The sequence below is a fragment of the Lactuca sativa genome, chromosome 7 (assembly GCF_002870075.4).
Source record: "Lactuca sativa cultivar Salinas chromosome 7, Lsat_Salinas_v11, whole genome shotgun sequence".
Taxonomy (NCBI): domain Eukaryota; kingdom Viridiplantae; phylum Streptophyta; class Magnoliopsida; order Asterales; family Asteraceae; genus Lactuca; species Lactuca sativa.
In genome coordinates, this window is record NC_056629.2 from 25,507,840 (window position 1) to 25,530,683 (window position 22,844).

At 37.6% G+C, this 22,844-nt stretch overlaps 1 protein-coding gene and 1 pseudogene across 1 annotated transcript in view; both read left to right on the forward strand.

The window, feature by feature from the left end:
* Nucleotides 1-22,844, forward strand: part of LOC111906844 (lysine-specific demethylase JMJ28) — a 91,169-nt gene that overhangs the window by 18,742 nt on the left and 49,583 nt on the right. The window lies entirely within an intron of this gene.
* LOC111907348 (lysine-specific demethylase JMJ28-like) overlaps nucleotides 3,331-22,844 on the forward strand; it is a 69,073-nt pseudogene continuing 49,559 nt past the window's right edge.

Sequence of the window (22,844 nt, forward strand, 5' to 3'; positions counted from 1 at the left end):
GGATTATGATAAAATGTATCCGGTTTACGGGTCACTGTTCTCTGTTGACATGTTTTAGCTTTTGTGGACTATAATTTGACAATGTCATTGAATACGGTGGAAACTTTCTTTAAATGGAACCTCATTAAAACCATAAAGGATACATTTTTACCCCAAATTAGGTCACCCCGATACCCTCTACTCAATCGATATAACCAGAGCTATGTCTGCCTCCTCCGGTCGATCAATCAACCTCCTACGTGTCGGAATCCATTGCGATGATGAAGCATGTCCACCTTGTGACTGTAAAGTTGGAATAAGCATCGAAAGGATTGCCTGGACTAGCGATAACGTAACTCGAAGGTTTTGAAACTCTAAAAACTCCTTGGTGAGTATTCATTCTGTTTAATTACACCCTATTTGGTATCTTGAGTTGGAAATGTACACATTTTCCTTAATCGTAACAATGATTGTCATCTTCCCTTTTAATCAATCAGCTAAAGGGTAAAAAATGTAAGTTTTTTCTGTGGAAAGACGATGCAATGGACTAAAGAGCTTAACACACTTTATTCTCTCATCACCCGTTCAATTGGACTAAAGATCATGAAGCATTTGCAAAAGAAATAGCTGCCAACTCAAATTTCACAAAAAGTTTCAATCTTGATACTTCAAGTTGAGCACTATGTTATGAACATGACAAAAACGGGGAAAAGGGTGAAATCTTGATTGAAAATAAGTTGTAACACCCTGTTTCGAATCGATTCCTAATCGAGGCTAACGCCCGAAGATCGGTCATTATAAGGATTAGTGTCTTTTAAAAGGTGAGATCTAGGTCCATTTGGGTGCGAGGGATGTATTTGAAGTGATCCGGGTGTTCGGTTAGTGTTTTGGAGCCTAGGAGTATTTCGGTAAAGTGTCACTTCGGGCTTTTATGGAAATTGGATTTTTGTTCAGAAGGTCTTAAGGATGGTATGACTTGATAGAAGTGTAGGGTTTATTACCTTTCCGTGGATATAAGGATCGTCAGAAATGGGCTTATAATGAAGAAGTTATGGCCTTCGGAAGTTTGGTGGTTTTAAGGTTTAGCCGGGTATGTGGGGTGTACACAAAGGGTACGCGGGGCGTACTAGTGAAGAGAGTTATGCGGGGTGTACCTTGGTGTGCGCTGGCCGTACAGACCAGGATGGTCGCAGGTGCTCTTCGGGGTACGTTGGCCGTACCATATGTACGTTGGGCGTACTCCAATCAGGCCCAAAGCCTATTTTAGGGTCTTGGACCCTATTTAAGCTCCTTATCTCATAACCTAACCCTAATATCTTCAACCCATATCCCTCTAAACCCTAGAAATCGATCCTTAGCCCCCATTTGAGTGATTTTAGAGCTTTAAAGTGATTTATGTGTGTTTTGGTGCTTGAGGAGGAAGAAGGAACTTATTGAAGAGTCATTGCTTGACTTGGAGCTTTTGGATCCAAGATTTGTGCACCTAGATCTAACTTCTGGAGGTATAAAGTCTCAACCAGTGTTATAAAACTCGCCGAGTTGGCCGGTTACTCCTCCGAGTACTCGCTACTCCCCCCCCCCTTGCCGAGGCGAGTTACATAATCTCGAGTACTCCTCGATCGGCTCTTTACGAACTGAGTAGTGTTGTGAAATTCGGTCAACTCGGTGATTAATATGTATAATATACTTAATGATTTATTATTTAACACACACACATGTGATTATTACTACATACATATCTTAAATTTTCAGTAATTATTCACGAAGTGAGACCATTATGTGTTTTTCATTTTTTGTGTATTCACATGTATCCAATTTTGTTATATATTTCAATCAACTTATGATTTTATCTTATGATTTTGACATATATAATTTCCCTAAAAATATTTCTACACAAATTTCCAAATCCGAGTACTCCCCGAGTACTCCCTAGTACTTGCTACTCGATAGTCGGCCGAACAGGTACCGAGTAACGAGTTCTACAACCTTGGTCTCAAACTTGACAACTCTTTCTTGTAGATCTAGCTAGGCGACACTTTGTTATGATTTTGGTCCCTTTGTGGTGGTTCTTGTGAGTAGAAGTTACTCCAGAACCTTGGAGCTTCATATTTGGCCTTTGTTAGGGTTATGGAGTCATAAAGTTTGGATATTGATTAGTATAAACTTTCCATGCATGATTTGGTAGCCTTTTGGTGAAGCTTGGGACTTAGGGTTTTGATTTGGGTCCCATTAAGTCATGCTAAGTCATAAAGTCAAGAACTTTATAACTTAAGAAGTCCCTTTGAATCAGATCAGGAAGTTTGGACTAAGGTCTTAAGGTATTAAGAGGTTTTTAAGACATTTTGGAGTGATTTTGACATTTGGAATTTATCTTTGGTGTTTGGGCTTCATTAAGACATGCAACGGCTTAAAGCATTTGACTTTATGGATCAAGTCACTTATATTTAGCTATTTTGAGGTTTTGGACGTCTTGGCTTAATGGATTAAGAGCTAGAATTGAGAGTTAGTCAAACAGGAGGAGTACGCACAACGTACAAGCTCTTATGCCAGTACGCTTAGCGTACAAGCCGAGTACGCCTCACTTACTCAACAGAGTGGGATTTCGGTTTTTGGGCTTCGGTTTGGGCCATCTTTTGGGCTTTGTTGTTTTGGGCCCTATTGGGACATCAGGTTTTAGGTTGATATCTATTTGTGGAGGCCCACTATTGATTTGGGCCTAATTTGGAAAATTGGGCCATGGGTAGTTTTTGGTATTTGGGTCTTGTGGACTATTAGGTTCGGGCCTTAGTCTTGGTCCAAAAGTAGGTGAGGGGTTAATTGGTCATTTACCCTAATAAAGGATTTATGGTTATGGATTGGAACCCAATTGTTGATTGGGTGTTGTTTTGACTTTGATAGTTCGGGGATCTATCGGCCACAACCAGGGATTTTGTCTCTAAGGTACTTGCATGGAAGACCCGGGGGGGTAGCATGTGAGACTTAGATATTAAATCATGGGGGAGCCCATGGCATTCCAGGTAAAGACCATGGGGGGAGCCCATGGCATTCCAGATAAAGACCATGGGGGGAGCCCATGGAAACTATATGTATGTTGCATGATAATCTGTGGTTGTATGTTGTATGGTATTTTGGGGAACTCACTAAGCTTTGTGCTTGCAGTTTTTAGTTTACGTTTTAGGTACTCCAGTTTTCAAATGGGAGAGCTCGGGATGATTGCAGAGCACACACCACATGTTTCCGCATTTTGTGAATTACTCGGATTTGATGATGTTTTGCTAAATATTGGTTACCTTGGTTTTATGGAAATAATCCGTACTAACGATTTATTAATCTAAGAAAAAAAATTATGTCATGATTTTCGGGACGTTACACAAGTGTTTGTATTTCTCGATCACTCAAGATCAATATTTGGAGGACAAAAATCTTGAGCATTTCACTAAACATTGGGTCAAAGGTCAATCGATTATTGTTAAAGATGTCATCAAGAATGTTTTGGAGTTGAATTGGGATTCGGTTGTTATGTTTTGTATGTATCTTGAAAGAAGTGCAAAATCACGAAATGCAAAAGAATCGAAGTTGAAATTTGTCCAGATTGGTGTGAGGTGGAACTCGGTAGGCAGCATATTTTAATGGGTGGGAAAACACATGCGAATGTGTGGGCATGAGAAGTTAAAATTTAAAGTTTGGTTATCTTCAGGATTCTTTCAAGAACATTTCCCTAGTCATTTTGCTTCTATAATGCATGCTTTGCCTCTTCAGGAGTATATTAATCCAGTTTCAGGGGTACTAAATTTGGAAGCAAATATGCCACTAGAAAGTCAAAAGACGGATTTGGGTCTGTTTGTTTATATTTCATATGGTAGACCCGAAGATGTTATGGGGGGGAGGGGGTGATTTTTTTTAACAAAGTTGTGTTATCATGCATATGATATGGTATGTATCAAAGGTTGTGTTGTGTTTGTTACATGGGGAAGGGGATGGGTTATTTTTTTATGAGGATTATAAGGGCATTTTAGTCTTTTACATAGATGAGAGATAGAGAGTGATTCATTGTTCAACCTTTTGCATGGGACAAGAAATTCGGCTTTGTTTTTGTCCAACACTTTTGGGTGGACAACAAGTTGGATTTTTTTGTCCCATTGACATAAGTAGTTGTCCCATTTTACCTTTTTGAGTGGAAAAAGAACAATTACATTTTTGGGGCGAGACAAAAATTGGAACTTTTTTCCCATTTGGGTCCCACCTTTTTGGGTGGGACAAAAAATTAACATTTGTCTTATTATCTTTTTAGGTGGGATAAAGAATTGTAACTTTTGTCCCATTGACATCAGTCACAATCCCATCTTTTTGGGTAGTATAATAAATAATGATTTTTTTGTTTAGGTTAATATTCTTGTGAATGCTATGGAGCTTCCAATATTCGAGAAAAAGCTCAATAAAGTAAAGGTCTTGTTGGACAAGTATTCACAAGATCATAATGAGACTCCAAAGAAGAATAAAACCAAGAACAAAGTTGATGAACCATGTGGCAAAATCAGCAGTTAGTAATGAAGTAACTCAACAATCAGAGATGAAGGACAACACAAATGAAGAACTCACTTAAATATCTAATGTTGGTCCAGTTGACCCGTGTGTGTTATCTGATGATTCAAGAATTGGTGATTCGGATGATGAAGATATGTTCGAAGAAGAGTTTGGAAGTCCAAGGGGTAACAAAGAGGAAATTGTTGACAGTCGTGGGGACCAATGGGATGTTTTTCATAGACAAGATGTTTCTAAGCTTGTTGAGTTTCTTAGAAAGTATTCCAAAGAGCTTAACACATCCTCTTGATCACCCAAAAAGGTATTCTTTTTCTTTGCTACATTTTGACTTAATGCATAAAAAATGACTTAATAGAGAAACTTACATAAAAGTGACTTTTCAGTTTTCCCATCAAGTCATAACTTTTTACAGATTTGCACTCATAAAATTTATCTTCCATATAGGTTGTTCATCCGATTCTTGATGAGAGCTTCTTCTTGGATGCTTTCCATAAGTAGTATCTCAAGGAAGAATTAGGTAAGTTTTATCCTCACACCTTCTTGTAACTTATAGTTTCTATAACATTTGTTGAACACGACTCTTTATATGGGAAACAACAATACTTTTATTAAGACACTTAAGAAGAAATTACAATTGCAAAGATCCTACACTTAGCTTTCTTTGAGGGTTTTCTTGGATACTTGTATGTCGGGATGGTTTGGAGCAAATGAGCTCCACACCTATTTATAGGTGTTTCCACCTCCCTATAGGAAGTTTCTACACATTCCTACAAATTACATACATTCATGACTATTCTTTAATCTTCTACCATAATCTATATTTATTACATGCTTATATATATATATATATATATATATATATATATATATATGTTTCTAGAATGTTCCATAGCATTCTAGTGTCTTCCGTCTCATTCTTTAATATTCTTGAGTCTTCTTGTATGTTCTAGAATATTCCATAGGCTTACATGATGTTCTAGATTCTTCTAGATCATTCTAGAACATTATAACATCTTTTTGATAAAGGGCTAAACTCTATTAGACTAAGCTCCATTGGGCTAGTGATGACCTTCAACACCCCCCTCAACACTAGCCCCTATTTTTCGTACTATGTTGAGCTGACAATTAAACCCCTCATATTTCTCAACACTCAACCCATAGTGAACTCCATCTGCTACTTGATAATTATTCTTGATATGTCTCATATTGACTTCTTCCTTGTTAACTTTTTCTCTTCCACATTCTTTGTTTTTCCTCAGTTGTTGCATTCGTTGCTTCGTATATTGTTTATGTGGTTGACAACTGTTAGGGTGCAAAATTATTCATGATTGAATTTTGTAAAACCCACTTACATGTGGTGCTTTAGCCTTTAGACCCATTTGTTTGTTAGAGTGAGAGAGAGACATGTAAACACCTCTATATAAGGTGGGTTTGTCCACTTGTAGAGGTGTGCTTGAGAGATGTAGTTCATAGTGATTAGTGAGTGAGATATTTATGAAGCTCTAGACTAGATCCATTTTTGTACTCATTTACTATGATCGAATATATCTTTTAGCACCCAAATCACCATGTTCAATTGTGCAAACTATAATTCCGCATGCAAAACCATGTTCTTTGTCACTACAATAAGAAACGAAGAATTTTTGGAATCAAATAACTGGGAACATACAAAGGGTATTACTGTTCATTACTGTTCATAGTCAACTCTTCGTACGATTTGCATTCGTGTGTTTGGGTAGGTGAAAAATATTCGTGTGTTTGGTGCCTGAGCTTTCGTATGAAGCGTTCCATTGAAGAAGAAAACAAAGATTTTCGAATTGGGTCCCTGATCTTTTAACAAAGTGACACAAATGGTCTAACTTCGAATGTTGGGGCAAGGCTTTGAATGTTGGGGCAATGCTTCGAATGATTGACAAAAGCTTCGAACATTTTGATCAAAAAGCATAATTTTTGAATTTAGCCCCTGAAATTTCGAATGTTAGACACTTTTCACCCAAATTCGAAAATTTTGAAGTTTCGCATGTTTGACACTTTTCACCCAAATTCAAAATTTTTTTGGAGCTTCGAATATTTTGGGGATTCTTCGCATGTTTGGTGTAAAATGGCATAATTTTCGAAAATAGTCCCCGAGGCTTCGAATGTTTGGCGGTTCATACCCAAATTCGAAAAAGGACTGTTTTTGCTGAAAATTGAAGAAAATGAATTTTAAGCCCCTGCAGTTTGTGCAAATTGACGCTTTCTACCCAGCTTTGGAAAAGGGGGAGAGTTTTGCATATTTGGCTGTTTTGGGCGCAACGGGTCACTGCAGAATTTTGAAATTAACAATTTCTACCCATTTTTGAGATATTTTGTCAAAGGCAATCCGTGAACGACAATAAAAATTGATTATTTTTTGGGTTTTCCGGATTGAAGCACAAAGTTTATGCCACATGTTAAGGGGGAGTTTTGACATGAAAAATTTCAAATAGAGCACGTTCTTTTTCCTTTTGAGTTTTATAATCAAATTTCGATTATAAAAAGGGGGAGAAGTTTTATATGGAAATTCGAACTTGAATTTTTCATATTACGCGGATTTGAAGACCGAAGTGATCTTAAAGTTTTGAAGTCTACGAGATGATGCAATTGGATGCTCGGAAGTGATATATTCGAAATGGGTTTGGATTTATTGAAGATTTTTGGGGTGTGATTTTATGCGCAACTTTGGGTGATTATTTGGAGTTTGGAATACTCTTGATCATTCGTTGATGCTCGGTTTGTATGGTCTCACATCCTAGAGCCCAAATTGAAGAGTCATGGAAGAATTGAAGATTGAAGTTTGTTTTGACATGTGTCACCTTTGAGGCTCAAACCGCGTAGTGCTTGATTTTGGAAGATTTGAAGTGGTTCATTCATTCCTAACTTTGAGGGGGAGAATGTTAGGGTGCAAAGTTATTCATGATTGACTTTGTAAATGTTTGACTTTTGTAAAACCCACTTATATGTGGTGCTTTAGCCTTTAGACCCATTTGTTTGTTAGAGTGAGAGAGAGACATGTAAACACCTCTATATAAGGTGGGTTTGTCCACTTGTAGAGGTGTGCTTGAGAGATGTAGTTCATAGTGATTAGTGAGTGATATATTTATGAAGCTCTAGACTAGATCCATTTTTGTACTCATTTACTATGACCGAATATATCTTTTAGCACACAAATCATCATGTTCAATTGTGCAAACTTAAATTCCGCATGCCAAACCATGTTCTTTGTCACTACAACAACGACAATCGTGGTTGCCTTTTGTTTCACCATAATATTGTTCCTAACCCCGTTGAACTCTCTTGTATAGTTTCTTATGCCTCCACTTGGAAAACTTGTATGCATGTGGGTTGTCCCTTTTACAAGCCTAAGAAAATTCTTGAAATATTAACATGTTATGACGTGATCCCTTATTGATCTGATCATCTCTTTTAGATGTTACTCGGTTGAGAGATTCTACGCTCTTACGAATCAGTGTGTTTTTCTTCTTATTTACCTTATCCAGTTTCTCCATCACATGTTCCACTTTTCGTCTAAGATGCAACTTTTATGCAACTCTGATGACATCATGTTCTTATTCTCCTTTGGAACTTCCATCTTCAAGGGAATAACTGATAGGTTTTGAGCATTACAAACAATCTTATGTGTGCATGCAACCCTAATTGAGATCTACGTTTTCTATAATTGAACATACAATATGAACAACATCATGCAAACCCTAGATCTATGGATAATAATCGAATATCAAATGATAAGGACTAAAATACATACCTTTGATTGTTATGTAGTAATGACAATCCAAAACCTTGAAGATCTTGAAGCTTAAGAGCAAGTATCACAAGTGTAATACTTCTAATGAATCACAAACACACTTATGAAGAGGATGAGATATGAGAGGGAGGAGGTACTTTAATTTTCGGCTATTACTCTCTAGGGTTTCAAGTGGCCGAAAATTAAAAAGGGTATGGGTCTTTATATAGTGAGGTGACTTACAGCCAAAGTTAGGGTTAGAAGTAGGAAACCCTAATTGCTTTGCTTAAGGACCAAGCAAACCCTAAACCTTCCATCCATAAGCCCTTGGATGAAAATTCTATGGCTTTCCTAGAAGATTTCGTCCAAACCTCTTTAGGAGGGTTCTAGAGCTTCTTTCCTCAACTATCAATAAATCGCTAAACAACCCAATGTACTTTTAATTAATTCAAGTAATTCTAAAATTAACTCCAATTAATTTCTAATTAACTATTAATTAAATAATATGATTTATTATTAATATATTATTTCCATAATACATTAATAAATCATTCATTTCAATTTATCAATCAAATAATAAATTCTTCCTCTTCCTCAATAGGTCATCCTGTCTAGTTGCTAGTATGAAGGCAACCCAAAAGGACTATGCTATTATTAATTCAAGTATATACCAATTATAGTTATGGACTTAGACACCTAATCCAACAGTCTCCCACTTGGATAAGTATAATAACTATAGTTTCCAATATAACTTCAAAAATTGATTAGCAAATTGTAGCTCTCAAAGCCGCTGTCGAACTCTGAACTAGTCAGATATGAGTGCTAAGATTAGTGATCAAATATTTCTCTGTTCTACAAGATATCATAAGGACATGAGACATGGATTATAATCAATCTCATTGTCCAAGTTTTGTTTCCTAATTTCTTATTTATGACGACAGATTCAGACCACCAATTGAACACATCAATTCAATCCAGGCTTGGCCAAGCGCTTTAGATGTCATCATCAAATCATCGAGGGGCCCATATATATCACTTTTCCAGTTATGAAAAAAGGAACATATAAACTTCGACTTATATGCTTGTACTATTTACTCATCAAATCACATACAACAATACGTTTTATAACATCAATTTACTGATGCGTTTACGTATTATCAATGCACAAATGAATCGTAAACAACAACTCATATATCTCGGTTTCAAGAATATAAGATATTATCGTCTCAAAATTACTCGTGATAAAATCCCTGAAGTAATTCTCTGAGTGTGGGTTTATCCAATGCTTAAAATCGCCATTTTCAAGTACTCATGAGCATTGCAGCAAAATTATTTCTATGTCTAAACCCTTAGACAATCTACAATTTAATTCACAATAGTCTTAACTCGCTACTTACTTCCAAAAGTATGAGTGACTGTGGAGTTTTGAATAATCCAATTATTCGGAAAGTAAAATATGCAAAGTGAAACAAAATAATAACCTAATTAACTATGGTCTCAAAACTATTGAATATAAATAAAACTCTTATTATTTAACCACCGTATTAATTAGACTTTATTCATTGTATAACGTTTCAATTAATCAACTAAACACTTGAATTAAACGTCAATCATGCCATGTCATAAACATGAATACTATGTCTCTCTATGGTCCTTCCTTTGTGAACAGATCGAATAGACATTATCCCAATGATGCTCATTTCATAATGCCATATTCTAGTCATTACTAGAATTCTTTAGAGTTCAAATTTAAATGTAGTGATCTTTTGTAATGTCGAGGCTTTTTTGTCACAAAGACTTACCCAACGATTTTATAGAATGTTCCATCGAAACGTTGTTATTTAAATAGTTCCAAAGTAATGAAGCTTCAAATTCAAGATACACTTCTTGAACACCTTCCTTGCATTAAGTTTCCTAACTTACATGTAGATTTCAATAATCAACTCCAATTATGGAAACCTTTCCATATTCCCATATAACCATCAATTCTGATCAAGATTCATCTTAATCTAAAACATGTCACTATGGTCCTTCCAACTACTACTATATTTCCAACTGTCCACAAACAACCAATCCTTTGGTATAACCTTAGAATGTTCTTGACAATTGTTAAACAACTTTATTCACATCCAATTCTTGTCCTTTTCCCTCTCAATCATATGGTATTCGATACGTAATGTGTTACATAGAGACCTGACGTTTGATCAGTCTCTTGTTATAATATTTCCATATATCGAATTTCCTATGTTGAATCATTTCAACACGATATTCATATATGTCCAGGACTAAGTTCTTTTAAACCATTCAATCTAAACTTTTAGATTTGAAACAAAGTATAAGTGCCCTCTCCCCTAAATCTTTCTGTAGCAAAAAAAAATCCCAAACTTTGCAATTTGCAAGTTTTGAAAACTTTGTTTCCTACAATTAATATTGCCAACTTGAAACACTTAGCATAACAATTATGCTTCCATTAGCATAACAATTATGCTCTTATCTACATAACAATTATGCTCCCACTAGCTTTGGCATGTACCCAGAAATCAACTGGACTTCTAGAAATCAATACTTTTTGACTTTCTTACTAAAGTGCAAATTTATGATACGTAATGCTTCAATAAGTCTCCGACTTCTCAAGCTCACACACCTTTCATTTGATAGCATATGTGTGTGTTTAATCCCTTTCAGAACTGATAACTATAAGTCCCGAATGTTCAAACTATTTCTTGTCATTTCTCACAATTCGAACTATGAAAAGGGATGTCGTAACCATATTGCGAATTTGAGAACGCAATTATCACAAACACTAACCAAAATGATATTTATCAATCTTTAAAATCTTCTAGCGAAATTATTTCCTCATAATCATTTTCATGAATTAGAGTGAAACCTTTTTCCATCTAGATTTTATGGCTTACATGTTACTATCCATGATTACCCATCATATACAACCTTTAGTCATAATACAATGTTTATGACAAAAACCAAATTCAAATTTAGCTTTCATAGACTGAACTTGTTCTTAATTTCTTTCCTTCTAGTAGCTTACGGGGCGACCAGTGCTTCTGTGTTGTCATGTGACTCACCCTTATTGACCAATATGCCATTACTAACCAACGTGATCTGCATTTTGCAGTCAAACGAGAACCATAGAGCTCATAAGCATCGACAACCCAACTGGAAGTTGCACAGAAACAAGAATGTGTCAACTTTAACATGATAGGTTATTAACCTTAATTTGTGTGCTAGTGATAACTAAACAGTTTATTCTTGATTGACTCCTATAACTTTTCAAGATCAATAAGACTCCCACTAACTTCGTGACTGATATGTGTGGCATTTACCAGTTTTAATCCTACTAACTTAAACACAAAGACAAACACACGAAAGGCAGTGTACTTATCGATTAGCAGTTTAGTTTAGGTAAGTAGGGTATCGAACACAAGGAATGGTAACAATTAAAATAAATACTAGTATTACCTAAATAAAAAAAGGGGTTTTCTCTAGTTTTGCAAGACTAGAAACTTTAACAATCAAATAACACTTAAACAAAAGACGATTAACAACTAAAGGAGAATGAAAAAAAACAACTAGATTCAATAAGATAAAAGAGACTTCCATTTAGATTTCGATTCACTTATTCTTATGGTTGATTTCGTGGCAAGTGCAATGGATTAATATATCAATGATTACCGATTTATAATGTGATTAGGTTCATGTTCACTATTACTAATCATTTAGCAAACAAGTTAAATCAAACAACGATCAAGTGATTAAACTAACAAGTTTCCTAGTGTTCAATTCGAATAAAGTAAGACTTGTAATATTAGTTAACTAAATTTGTCAATTCAATCAACTCATATGTGGTTGTTCATCACACATCTTCACACATTAACTTACTTATTTTCTAGTTAACCCTAGGTTCATGTTCACTAATACTAGGCATACAATCTTGTTTTCACAAAACTACATAATTCAAGCAATTAAGAAGATATTCGTACAACTCAATAAACTTGATTATTAATAGAAAATAATTATCATTAACATGCAAGGATCTTTTAACAAGCTTAACAAGATAAATAATCAAATCAAATCAATCCAAACCACTCAATCAAACCATATTCATAAGATCATTTAGTCTAAACAGAAGTATAAAGCTTTTAGCTCATAACTACAACAAATAGCGTCCTAAAATCGAAATCTAATTATTCAAACATGGTTTACACAAAAGATTAAGATAAAAGTAACGTCTGTTTGCCTTTGATCTCTTCAAAATTGACTTCTAGGTTGAATTCTCGAAAACCAAAGCCTCTAAGAACCTCTCTGGCCTCCAACAGTCTCTCAAAGCCTCCAACATTCGTTAGGGTTTCGGGAATAAACGATCTATATATAGATTCAAAAATTCAGCTCCAACTCATTGAGTTTTTGGGAAAAACTCGCCGACTTATTTACTTAAAACGCGTGTACGGCAAGGCACTATTTCACTATTATAAAAACAGTCTTTTACGAGACGCGAACCATGACATGCAGTGATTTATGATACGCAAATGTGTATGTCAAAAAAATAATGTCATCTCTCTCAAAATTTAAAGAATTTAGGACACGCATTTTTGCGTGCCCTAAAATTAGTGTCTAAAAAAACACGGTGGGCACCTATAATAAACTATGTGTCGTCTAAGACTGTCATTTGATAAATTTTAATAGAACACACGCATTCCATTCGGGAAAAATGAAATCCCAAAAACTTAAAAATCCCGCCTTCCTTTTTTTTCTCCTCCACTTTAGTTTCCTTCTTTGTAATAGCTCGGACTTTTTGTCAAGAACTTGCCCCAGTCGCCTTCCTCTATTGCACGTTCTCTTTTCAGCTTCCCTCTCTCTCCTTCTCACTTCGACAAACCCTTTCGCTTCTTCTCAGTTCTCGACGTCGACAAGTTCTACCACCTCTGACGTTTCTTTTGGCTCTGGCGCCTCCCACCTCTGACCTCCGTCCAGCCCCGCCCCACCATCCAACGCTTTCCAGCGACACGCAACCAAAGGAGCCCCTCCTCTCTGACACTTTCCGGCGAGACGTAGTGTCCTAGTCAGTGGAGTCCCTCCTCTCCGACATAGAGCGACACCTCTGGTGTCTACTTTCATGAGGAGACTGCGACTATCACCAAGAGACTTCGGGGAATCTGAAGGCTACTGTGAAGAGCACTAATCAACTATGTGTTGTATGCTCCTTTTCCTTCATTTCTTATTGCCACGTTCTCATTAATCTGAAGGCTACATCCCTCCAGTTCTTGCTATTATTCATCGACAAATTTACACCAACAAATTAAGCGACCTACGGACCTCCGACCTGGTTATTGACCTCCGGTGAGTGCTACTGGTTCTCTTCTTGTGTAATTATCATCGACTTTGATAGTATTAGTAATTATTTTGATTTTTGGACCTTGTTCTTTGCTACTGTGTTACATTGACTCAACTTCATTACTTGATTAGCGTATGTTTTTGGTTTTTTCTACTTCACTACTTGTGTAATTTAACTATTAAAGCCTCAAATTCAATTCATTAATGGCGTACTTTGTTTACACCACCGCCTGTACCCACCATGGCACCATCAATCATTGCCCACCACCAACACCACCTAACACCCATCTACAACCACTAACCACCCACCCTTCACACCCAAAGTTAATTCTTGGTTGCTATTTGTGCTTTTCTTTGCTTCTTTAGGATTACATGTTCATCACCAAACTTTCCTTCATTTGCAATTGTGCTATGTTGGATTCTTGGATTTTGATATTTGGTCATATGAAGTAGTACGTTAACTAGGTCTCTCATTTTCTTTTTCTTTTTGATGATTTATCCACATAAGTGAATCATAATAATGTTAGTTTGATATATGTTATAGAAAAAGAATATATTAATATCCTGAGATACAAGTTTTGTTCATTTTAGGAATCACTATTGGCTTCAATACTAGGTTCTGAGAGTTCGTGGGCAACACAACAAAACCATTGGCCGCCGGGGAAAGATTGTTGGTGTGTGTTGAAAGGTATGTGGTAGCATAACCATTTGTGTTTTTTTTCTTTTCTATCAAAATATTGACTTTTTAGTTTACTAAAACACCATCACTTTTATAAATTGTGGTCTAGAAAATATATAGTAGTTAATATATTACATGAATTTTAGGGATTGGGACAAGGATAATAACAAACAAAAAGACTATTTTGCCCCTTTCAGTAATATATTGAAACAATTGTACATTTATTTTATGGTCTGGTAGTTTCAGCTTTTTACTTTTAAAGAATCACATTTCTAAGCAGATTTGATAATAATAGACAAAAAGACTATCCTGCCCCATCTCACCCTCATCATTCTGTTTTACATATTTCTTGCAGTTCAATGTGGGATTCTAGAACATCTGGTAAGCAGATTTGATATTCTTAACTCATTATATCGTGTAAATTTGTTTGTTTGTTTTTATTGTAATAATCTATATATGATTGATGTGGTTGGTTGATTAATAGTCAAAGGAAGTTGAAGACATAGTTGAGCTGCCATTGAAGACTAGCTAGAAGTGACATCTGTACAATCATGTCTTTTATTGATTTGTTATAAAAAAGCTTCTATTTATTTGTTATAAAAATATTATATGAAAGTATGGCTCATATTCAAGGAGTCCAGTTGACATACATGTTGGAGAAGTTGATGATTCCAATTACTTCCTATCCCCAGCTTTCAAATTCGAGCAAGTAAGTTTTTTTTTTCGTGGTTTCATCATGTTTTGAAACCCTTATTTAAACAAAACTATTTTATATCATCAATTAGTGTTTAGTTAAAGTGTGTCACAAAAGACTATGGATTGTAAACACTATAGAATTCAATGATGGTGGTTCAGACATTCAAATCATGAGGGTGGCTGTTTACGAAGAGCAATGGGTCGGTACTGCTCATCTTTCTGACAAAAGGTAATTTGCATTTGCTTAATGGACAACTCAGGTCTCACTTATTTATTTATTTATATTTTATGATCATTTTGATTTTGGTCATATACTTCATTAAAATTGCTAGTATCTGTTTCATTTTGGCTTATGGACTTAATGACTCAATCAAAATCCTCTTATAGTCTAGAAAAGGAACAAGCTTTATCTAGACAGACATCATTATTTATCTATGTTAAGGGGAAAAAAGGAGCAAGGGAAATAGATATCATTTTGGCTTAATGGACTTAGTTTTCAGTTTTGACCTTGTTTTTTTTAATAAATTACAGGTGGTTCCATTGTTTATGAAAGCTATTGGATGGCAAGGAGGAAGTATTCTATCCCTTGAGACACTAAAATGTGTGGTGGTTGCTGAAAATAGGGCATGGGATGCACTTGTTGCACAAGGTCTTAGGTCAGTATCATGTTGTGTATCTAAAATCCAATCGTCGTCATCGATCCAAGTCGACCTCGATCTAGATCAAGGTTACCGAGGGTTGTTAGTTTTATAGGAATGTATAACCCATGTTAGCAATGTATTAGTTTTGTTTAACATTTGAATGATTATTTTTATGACATTATAATTTGTGCGATTTATTTTATTTTTTGTGTATGAAATTTTATTTTATATTATGAGACATTAAATGTGTGATGTAATTTGAAAATTAGTAAATTTACAAAAAAATATTGTAACATCCATAAAATTCAAGCCAATTTAAAACTTTTTAAAACATTCAAAACCATTAAGTTATTACAATTTGTTTTCAAAATACTTTCATATCAGATTTCCCAGAAATCATAATCATAAATCGAGGAAGTGTACGGTCACGCCTTCGCCTTCCCGTGGCCATCCGCTGAACCTGAAACAATAATCGATAAATGTAAGCTCGAAGGCTTGGTGAGTTACCCCCAAAATACCAACGTCATACCGATATAACCATATCTTGTAAACATATAAGCAAACACAGAACAACATGCATCTCGAGTCTACAGCATGACTGGTTCGCCCGTACCGGTCCTTCAGTCCACCTGGTCCACTCTCCGAGTCTACAGTATGACTGTGCCCTCCCGAGTCTGCAGTCTATCCGGTCTGCCCTAGGTATGTTGGCCTACAGCACGAAGCAAGACCCGCCTCAACCCAATCCCCCATACCAACAAACAATCATGTACACATAAATATCATACACTAGCATGTATATAACAGATAACCATACCGATCTAACAGATCACTAACACAACAACCATCCTATAACCATGATACAAACCTAACCGATCACTAACATAACATCATCCCGTATACCAAGATACCGACCTAAACTAGGTCACTAAACATAATACCATCCTAACTACTAGGATGCAGATCTAGCAGATCAATAAACATATCATGCAAATACCCTGACACAAATCCGATAAAGTGTCAGCCTTGGTGCCTTAGACCCTATTGATATCGTGAGGATAACTCACCTCGCAATGCCGATCTGAACTGAAGAATAAACTCCCGAATCGTTGTCTCACAAAAATATCGAACTATCAAAATAATGAATATTAATTCAATAAATAGGGATACTAGTTTGACCAAGAGTCCTTCAACCAATCATAGTCCATTTTGCCTTTCCTCTAATTTGGGCCGACCAAGGCCCAATACCAAATCCATGATCCACAAGTCTACATATACATGGCCTATTATTGGCCCAATTTTCCAAATTGGGCCCAACTCCCTAATTGAGCCTCATTCAAAGATCCAAGTTCAAAACTGGCCCAAACACCATTATTCAGAAAGCCCAGCAAGGCCCAAGTCCAAATAGTCCAAAAGCAGCCCAAACCCGATGCCCAACTCGTTAAAGGCACAACAGAGGGCGTACTCCTCTGGTATACTGGGCGTACCCGGCCTTGTGTTGACCACCATCGGGGTGGTTGACCCAGTATGCTGGGCGTACTGGATTTACGCGAGGCGTATGCGAGCGGTTCTTAAAACTCTAATGAGTGCTTAATGGTTTAAGCACTTAAGCCCAAATTTCAGATCCATCGACCAAATGTGCCTTAGAATCATAAAGTCTGGAACTTTATCACTTTGGACGTCCATAAAGTTCTTAATACATGGTCTTAATCCATTAAGACCCTTTTACTACATGCATGGGACACCTTCAGCCATTGGGACATCATTTTTATCACTTAGGACCCTTCTTAGAGTCTGAAAGGACAACTCATTTCGTCCAAATCATAACATGCACCAACTTGGGGACTTTTGGGACAAGAATAGCTCCATAAAGCTAGAATGGATAGATCTATATCACACAAGCATAAAGTTTGAAGCTTTTTACCTTCTGGAGCTTCTAGGGCACCAAACAACTTCAGATCTATAAGCTTGTTCTCCTTCTCCAACTCCTTGATGTAACACCTTCCTCTCCAACTACTCAAAATACACTCTATAAGCTCACACACTTAAGGAAATGATTAGGGTTTGGGGAAAACGGCTCTAAACAGTGGAGGCTGAGGTAAGGGAGGGTGATGAGCTCATAAGGTTGTTTATATAGCACCCAAACCCTAAATATTAGGGTTTCCTCTCCAACTACTCAAAATACACTCTATAAGCTCTATAAGCTCACACCTTCCTCTCCAACTACTCAAAATACACTCTATAAGCTCACACACTCAAGGAAATGATTAGGGTTTGGGGAAAACGGCTCTAAACAGTGGAGGCTGAGGTAAGGGAGGGTGATGAGCTCATAAGGTTGTTTATATAGCACCCAAACCCTAAATATTAGGGTTTCCTTCTGATATGATTACGCACAATGTACACAAGTGTACGCCTAGCGTACTAGGTCGCGCCTAGTACGCTCAACGTAACCTTATGTACGCACAACGTACTCCTCCTGGTCCCAAAATTGCAACTTAGCCCTTAGGCTTTTCATAGCTTCACCCTTCCATCCCTAGGGACTATAAATGACACATCTTGGGATGTTACAACTCTCCCCCACTTAAACTAGGCTTCGTCCTCGAAGCCTGCTGTGGCGAACAATTCAGGATAATGCTCCCGCATCTTGGACTCTGGCTCCCAAGCCTACTCGGATCCTTTCCGATGCTGCCACTGGTCTTCCTACATAGTTCAAGTGCTCTCTGACCTAAACATCACCCAGCGATACAACCGCCTACTCATCCAATATGCGCCTTTTCAGATGCCCGACGTGAAAAGTGTCGCGAATTTGACTGAGCTTCTTTTGAAGGTCTAACCTATACGTCACCTTGCCAAATCTGACAATAACCCTGATGATCCAAATTATCGAAACCCAACCTTCCCTCTTTCTAAAGCGAACCCTTTTTGTGCTGACAGGATAATGCATCCTTCAGCTCCCAAAATATCATACGTAATCAACCCACCAATAAACATGAACACTCATGCCTGGCCCAATCAACGTCGGGCTGGATACCAGGCATGCCTACGACGCATCCAGTCATCCCTAGGATGGGATAACCTTGATTGGAATACCAACATATCGAATCAATTCCACCATCAAGCTGAAATTCTCAGGGTTTGTTGGCCTACCGCCTCAACCCTACCGCTCCTCTTGAGCCTGATGGGTTTTGAGCATTCTAACACTTCCTAAGTGTACATGCAACCCTAATAACCTTGGATCTATGTTTGTCTAATTATCATGCAAAGTTGAATTCCAAGGTTATATTCCTATCTAGCATACATGGGGAACAATTTTAACTTGAATCATAGATAGAATAACTTACCTTGTTGTTGCTTGTGTTCCTTGAAACCTTGTGAGCCTAGCACCCCAAGTGTGATGCCTCAAATGCTTCACACAACACCAAATGCTCTTGGAAAGACTCTTGAGATAACACACACTTCTCAAAATCGGCCAAGCCCTCTAGTTTCTTAGTAGTGCCTTGTGTAGCCGATTTTGGTGGAGAATGGGATCCTTATATAGTGTTGACACATCTAGGGTTACACCATGTAAACCCTAATGTGTCATGACTCTTCATTTCCATGACCCATGGGTTTGTAACTCCCATGGAGCATCCATGGAGCATCCTATGGGTAGAACCCAACTTGATAATCCATGGAGCCTCTTAGCCCACTATACAAGATATGGATGAACCCATATATTTAATTAGTTAACCTTTGATCACTTAATTAATTCCAAATTAATTCTTGATCAAACTAATCAAATAATATTATTAATATATTAGAACTTATAATATATTAATAATCTCCAAGTGTTATTTCTCTCATTTAGTCTAACTAATTGCATGGTGCCATGCAACCCAAATGGACCATGCCGGGTTGGGTCAAGTACAAGCCCGAAATAGTTATGGACTTAGACACCTTATCCAACAGTCTCCCACTTGGATAAGTCTAATAACTATATCTCTAGTACTTTAGGAACCGACCGGCAATCGTAGCTCTTTCAAGGTTTCTCGGAACTGAGAAGATGATAGTACGCCATTTAAGATAAGTGATCATATAATCCTCCGTTCTAGATATCAGCCGGACAAATACATGGAACATTGTCTTGCTTATTGTCCAGCATTTGTTTCCCGATTTCCGATTTGTTTGACATAGAACTTAATTGAACACATCAACTTAGTTCTGACCGGGCCCGGTACATGGGTCAAAACAAAATCATCGAGGGGCCCAGATATCAGCTTCTAATCCAAGAAGGAACAGATAAACTTCGACTCATATGTTTGTTCTACCACTCATTGAATTACACACAAAAGTACGTTTTATAACATCGAGTTACCAATGCGGTTTCGTACAGTCAATGCATAACTAACTCGTAAGTAACAAATCATATCTCTAGGTTTGAAGACTTATATGATATTACCGTCTCACGATCACTCGAGATAGAATTCCATGAAGTGATTCCAGTGAGCGTGGGTTGAGTCCAATGCTCAGAACTTATGAGCACTCATGATTGTTGTAGCCTTGTCCAACACCTTAGACCTCTACAACCAATCATGACAGTCTTGATTCATACCTACTTCCGACATATGACCGACTGTGGAGGTTTGAATATGTTACACCAAACAAAATTATTCTGGAAGTCAAAACATGCAAAAGAAATATAGTAAACGATCGACAAGAGATAGCAACACTTTACTCATAAATAAAACTCCTTTTATTCATCATCAAATGTCAATTACACTTTACAAATTTCTGGGTTATCTAACTACTAAAACTTATATCATCCTTCAGCCCTATGCTCCGAGCATGCTGAAGATGCTTAACCCTAATCAGTCCCTTCGTGAGGGGATCTGCTGGGTTCTCATCCGATGATACCCTCTTTGCCACGAGGAGTCCTTCTTCGATCCGATGTCTGATGAAATGGTATTTTTCTGTCGATGTGTCTGGATCTCCCATGATCCTTTGGTTCCTTAGCTAAGGCAACAACACTTTCACTATCACAGAAAATTTCCATTGGCTCTTTAATAGCTGGTACAACTCCAAGGTCTCCAATGAAGTTCTTCAGCCATATCGCTTCCTTTGCTGCTTCGCTAGCTGCAATATACTCTGATTCACAAGTAGAATCTGCCACTGTCTCTTGCTTGGAACTCTTCCAAGAAATTGCTCCTCCGTTTAGGGTAAAGACCCAGCCCGACTGAGAGCGGAAATTATCCCTATCAGTCTGGAAGCTAGCATCACTATACCCTACAACTCTCAAGTTATCACTCCCACCGAGGGTAAGAACCCAGTCCTTAGTCCTCCGTAGGTACTTGAGGATTTTCTTTACCGCAGTCCAGTGTGCCTTGCCAGGGTTCGCCTGATACTTGCTAACCATGCTCAAGGCAAAAGCTACATCGGGTCGAGTACACGTCATAGCATACATGATCGATCCTACAGCCAAAGCGTAAGGTGTTCGACTCATTTCTGCTATCTCAGCCTCAGTGCTAGGGCTTTGTGTCTTACTCAATCTGGTGTTACTCTAGATGGGTAACTCTCCTTTCTTGGAATCCTGCATGCTGAATCTCTTCAGCACTTTATCCAAGTAGGTACTCTGACTAAGTCCAATTAGTCTTTTACTCCGATCTCTCAAGATTCTTATCCCTAGAATATAGGCAGCTTCACCAAGGTCCTTCATAGCGAAACACTTCCCAAGCCAGGACTTTACTTCCTGCAGGGTTGGAATGTCGTTTCCTATGAGTAGTATGTCATCCACATACAATACCAAAAAGCTAACTATACTCCCACTAGCCTTGACATACACACAAGATTCATCTTCACTCCTAGAAAAGCCAAATTCCTTGACCTTTTCATCAAAGCAAAGATTCCATCTGCGAGGTGCTTGCTTCAATCCATAAATGGATTTCTCAAGCTTACACACTCTATTAGGGTACTCGTTGCTGACAAAACCCTCTGGCTGGCTCATGTAAACATCTTCAGCCAACTTCCCATTAAGGAAAGCGGTTTTGACATCCATCTGCCATATTTCATAATCATGAAATGCAGCTATGGCTAACAGAACCCGAATAGACTTAATCTTGGCTACCGGAGAAAAGGTCTCATCATAGTCCACTCCAGGAATTTGAGAGAAGCCCTTTGCAACCAGTCTAGCCTTATAAGTGTGTACTTTACCATCCATGTCGGTCTTCTTCTTGAAGACCCATTTGCACCCTACTGTCTTACGACCTGGTACATTTTCAACCAAGTTCCAAACTTGATTGTTATACATGGATTGTATCTCGCTATCCATAGCCTCTTTCCATTTAGCAGACTCGGGGCCTGCCATGGCTTCCTCGTAGCTGTTAGGGTCATCTTGACTTACTAGTGTCTCATCACTAATAAGTGTCTCACCTTCTGCAGTAATATGGAATCCATAGTAATGCTCAGGTGCACTCCTAACTCTCGTGGAACGTCTCAGAGGTACAGATTTGTCAATTTGCTCAACAGGAGTTTCCTCCTCAAGTTGAGGGCTAGAGTTTGAAGTTCCTTCACCGCTTGATTCTTGAATTTCTTCAAGATCAATTTGCCTCCCACTGTCTCCTTGGCTTATAAACTCTCTTTCTCGAAAGACTCCTCTTCTTGCTACAAAGACCACATTGTCACTAGGTCTGTAGAAGAGGTAACCAAAGGAATGCTGTGGGTAGCCGATGAAAATACACCTCTCGATTCGAGGTTCGAGCTTATCATGAGTCTCGCGTCTCACGAAAGCCTCGCAGCCCCAAATCTTGATGTGGTCTAGTTTAGGTACTTTACCAGTCCACATCTCGTGAGGAGTTTTGGCAACTTTCTTTGTAGGGACTAGATTAAGAATATGGGCGGCAGTCTCTAAGGCATACCCCCAGAATGAGATTGGTAGCGAAGCTCGACTCATCATGGAACGAACCATATCTAACAAGGTTCGATTACGCCTCTCAGCCACACCATTCAACTGTGGTGTCCTGGGAGGTTTCAATTGTGAGACTATCCCACATTCCCTTAGATAGTCGAGGAACTCTGAACTAAGATACTCACCACCACGATCGGATCGAAGCATCTTAATGTTCCTGCCCAATTGATTCTCGACTTCCTGTTTAAAATCCTTAAACTTCTCGAAAGTCTCTGACTTATGCTTGATCAAGTAGACATATCCATATCTACTATAATC